The sequence below is a fragment of the Octopus bimaculoides genome, chromosome 18 (genome assembly GCF_001194135.2).
Source record: "Octopus bimaculoides isolate UCB-OBI-ISO-001 chromosome 18, ASM119413v2, whole genome shotgun sequence".
Classification (NCBI taxonomy): domain Eukaryota; kingdom Metazoa; phylum Mollusca; class Cephalopoda; order Octopoda; family Octopodidae; genus Octopus; species Octopus bimaculoides.
The window spans coordinates 43470634-43475622 of record NC_068998.1 but is presented as its reverse complement, the minus strand read 5'-3'; positions in this window follow the sequence as shown (position 1 = coordinate 43475622).

Below are 4989 nucleotides of genomic sequence, written 5' to 3'. Positions count from 1 at the left end.
TATTATTATTATTATTATTATTATTATTATTATTATTATTATTATTATTATTATTATTATTATTATTATTATTATTATTATTATTATTATCATGATAACTATTAAGGCAGCAAGCTGGCAGAATTATTAGAACATTGGGCAAAATGATTAACAGTATTTCGTCTGTCGCTATGTTCTGAGTTCAAATTCCACTGAGGTCGACTTTGCCTTTCATCCTTTTGGGGGTCAATAAAATAAGTACCAGTCGATGTAATTGATTTAATGCTCTGCCCCAAGTTTGCCCGTGTAGCAAAAATTTGAAATAATAAAAATAATAATAATAATTATTATTATCATTAAGTTGGTGAGCTGGCAGAATTGTTAGTACACCAGTTAAAATGCTTAATGATATTTCATTTGTCACCACGTTCTAAGTTCAAATTCTGCCAAGGTCAACTTTGCCTTTCATCCTTTTGGAGTTGATGTAAATGACTCATCCTTTCCCCAAAATCGCTGCTCTTGAAGGAAAATTTGAAACCTTAGTGGAGTTCAGATTCTACCAGGTTTCACTTTGCCTTTCATCCTTTCAGGGTCAATGAAATGAGTACCAGTTACGGACTGGGGTTGATGTAGTCGACTAGTCTTCTCCCCAAAAATTTCAGAAGGGGTCATTATTATTATTATTATTATTATTATTATTATTGTCATTATTATTATTAATATTGTCGTCATTATTGTTATTATTATTATTATTATAGGAACTGTTATCATGTGGGGCAAATTGTTTAGCAGCATTTTCTTCATCTTCATATTCCGAGTTCAAATTCAGCTCAAGTCAGTTTTAATTTTCAACCTTTCGGGGATGATAAAGCAGGTACCAGTTGTGCCCTTGGGTCAATGTGATTGACTTACCCTCTCCCCCAGAATTGCTGGCCTTGTTCCAAAATTTAAAACCACTACTATTACCACCACCACCACCACTACTACTACTTCTATTATTTTATTATTTGACACTCTTAGTGTAAAGCTGTCTTTTTTTCTTCTCTCTTCAAAACACAGTCTATTCAAGGTTCATCAAATGAAATTTTGGTTGGTGTACTTGAAAAAAGAACTATAATTGCATAAGGAAGGTCTGCTATTGATATCCAGGGAGTAAAACCAGAAAAAAAAAAAAAGAAAAAATAATTACAGGTTTTCTAACTATTTCATTTTCACACGTTACATTTTCACAACCAAAATGGCTACCATGCATAACTCTGCTAAACGACCAATACAATTGCACAAAAAATGATGAAAACAATCAGTCACACAAAACCAAATTGCACTACTGAACGAACAAGAGGAAGAATAGAAGGAAAAGTTTAGAGAACAATTAATAGAGAATGTCCCAAATAATCAAATAAGTAATCTGGAAGACTGTGAAAACAACACCAGCAGTAGAGATTCTTTCATGATATCAAAAACTGCAGTCTGTGAATATAGAAGTTTTGTTTGAGTAAACCTTCATCTGATACAAGCAGAATAGAATTTGCAGATCTGTAGCAGTAACAGGGTAAAAAATATTAGTGGCAGAATTTTGTAAAACCAAGCTGTATTTCTTTGCTACAAGAGCTAATCCAAGAGTGGACAAGAAGTAAAAAATATTGTGTATGTCTGCTTATGAAAAATTAGAAGTGGATTAAGTCTTGTCTTCTGTTAAGTAGTACAACAGGTTCTCTGGGACATAGGAGAAATTCTCTTAATTGGCCACGACTGTATACTGTTCACATTAGTTGGAGTGGTGCCCTCATCTTGATTATTGTTTACGCTATGTTTCGGTTATGCATGTTCAAGCCTTTCTCTGGTGTCTTGTGATTCCCCTTAACGTCTTGCCTCTAGGTGTCTGCACTGTAAGCAATTATTATGGCAGACAAAACTAAGCAAAACTCACATAGTCTACTGGTACATCTGGTTGCACTCAAATATTGTTTGAGAAATAAATAAGTGAACAGTGTCATGCAATCCTTGTGTGTTTATGTTTGTATTTATGTACATATCTATATGCATCGATAAAATAAATACAAGGTGAACACTGGGACCAACACATTCAGTTTACCTCCTTCTCCTCCAAAATTACTGGCATTGTGCCCAAATTTAAAACCATTATTATTATTATCATCATCATCATTATTATTACTATTAAGGTGGCAAGTTGGCAGAATCGTTAGCACACAGGGCGAAATTCTGTTAAGCATTTCATCTGCCTTTATGTTCTGAGTTCAAATTCCGCTGAGGTCGATTTTGCCATTCATCCTTTCAGGGTCGATAAATTAAGTACCAGTGAAATACTGAGGTCTATGTAATCGACTAGTCCCCTCCCACAACATTGCAGGCCTTGAGACTTTATTAGAATGGATTATTATTATTATTATTACTATTATTATTATCATTATTATTATTATCATTCTTATTATTATTATCATCTTTATTATTATTATCATCTTTAGTATCATTATTATTATTATTATAATCATCTTTAGTATCATTATTATTATTATTATTATTATCATCTTTAGTATCATTATTATTATTATTATTATTATTATTATCATCATCTTTATTATTATTATTATTATTATCATCATCTTTATTATTATTATTATCATCATCATCATCTTTATCATCATCATTATTATTATTATTATTATTATTATTATTTGGACTCCACTCACATTCATTCTTACATATTTCTTTCACTTTTAATCCCATTATTGTGTTCTTTCTTTGTTTTTTTGTTCTTGTTTTCTTACTTTTTGTTTAAATCTCTGACACTCAGAAGATCTATTTAAATACAATATGTATGACTAGAATGGTTGAAAAAAAAAATCCCTTTGAAATGTATTTCTAATGATTTTTTGTTATTTTTTTTATCTCTTTCTCTGTAGGTTTTTTCCATAGAAAAGAATGATTGCTCTCTCTTCTCTATTTTCTTGCCTTTATTTCTTTTTTTGTTCCTTTTGTCTTCGGCTCGTGTCCTACAAGTCATCGGTTAAGATAAACTTTGTTCATTTGAATGGAGAGAAATAATTAACTTTTCACAGATAAAGAGTGATATGTTCAACCGCTTTAAAAATGCTGATTTTGGAATGTAGATCACAGATTACAAGTGATCTATGGAAGTAACTGATCAATGGAAATGTTGGCCAATATATTAAGGAAAAGATATTGGGTTGTGTTGGTGTGAAGAGGCTATGATAGATGTTGGGTCTTGTTGATGGAAGTCCCCGTGGGCAGAAGAGGCAGACAAAGATATTGGAGGAAGTGGTGCTATCAGATATTGGAAACTGGGTATTCACAAAAGGGAAGACAAATGACTAGGATGTGTGGTGATGTGATGAATAGTAAAGTTATACAAGCCACAACATCATGGATAATGATGATGATGACGATGATGACAGTGGTTGTGTCGATGATGGCAAAAATGACAATGATGATGACAATGACAGTGATGATGATGACGATGGTGATGATGATGATGGTGATGACAACAACGATGCTGAGGATACTGGTGTTAGTTTTGGTGGTGGTGGTGGTGGTGATAATCCTAATGAGGACCATTGTAATGATAGCAATAGCAATGATGACAACGATGATAATAATAATTATAATAATAATAATAATAATAATAATAATAATAATGATGATAATAATGATGATGATACTAATCCTTTCTATGAAAGGCAAAAGGCCTGAAATTTGGTGGGAGGGGACTAGTTGATCAGCCCCAGTGTTTCACTAGTACTTAATTTATAAGCCCCCCCCCCACACACACACACACACATAAAAAAAAAAAGAAAGGCCAATTCAACCTCAGAGGAATTTGAACTCAGAATGTGTAGTCAGCCAAAATACCGCTAAGCATCTTGCCTGGCATGCTAAAGATTCTGCCAGCTTGTCATCTTAATAATAATAGGCGATGATGATTTCAAATTTTGCTACAAGGGCAGCTATTTTGGGGAGGGGTTGAGTCAATTATGTGAACCCCAGCATTCAACCGGTACTTACTTTATTGACCCTAAAAGGATGAAGGGCAAAATCGACATCAGAGGAATTCGAATTTGGAATGTACAACTGGATAAAATGCCGATAAGCTATCAATTCTGCCAGCATACCACTTCAGTAATGATGATGATGATGATGATGCTGATGTGGATGATAATAATGATGATGAGGAGGAGGAGGATAATAATAATTATGATGATGGTAATGACGACAATTTCCAGATAGTGTAATGAATCAACCATTTGTGATTTCATTTTGTTGCTAGGATGAACTTATCTTCTGCAATTGAAGATTGTAAGATGATGTGGAATTTTATAAAGAATTTTAACAGATTTCTAATAAGTTGCTCTTTAAACCACAAATTTCGTTTATAAGAAAAAAAAATTTTAATTTTATCAAGCTGAAATTTCAAACCGAAAATATAATTTAAGTAATTTAAGTAGGAAAGACAAAACAAACTAAAAAATCTTGACCAAATTAAATTAATTAATTCTGTCTGCTCTGAACCACAAAGATTCATAGAACTGATAGTTAACTACGGTTTTATATACTATTAAAGGGAAGTGAGATCAGTTTACACCAGGAAAGGAAGATAAGTAACTTTTGTGGTAGCTAACTTTTCTTGAAAACTTTTAGTGTTCATAAAAAAAATTTTAATAAAATCAAGAAAGTGCAAATTTCATTGATTGCATTTATATGTGTATATATATATATATAGGCATAGGAGTGGCTGTGTGGTAAGTAGCTTGCTTACCAACCACATGTGTGTGTGTATGTTTGTGTGTCTGTGTTTGTCCCCCGAACATCGTTCGACAACCGATGCTGGTGTGTTTACGTCCCCGTAACTTAGCGGTTCGGCAAAAAGCGACCGATGAAATAAGTACTAGGCTTACAAAGAATAAGTCCTGGAGTCGATTGGCTCGACTAAAGGCAGTGCTCCAGCATGGCCACAGTCAAATGACTGAAACA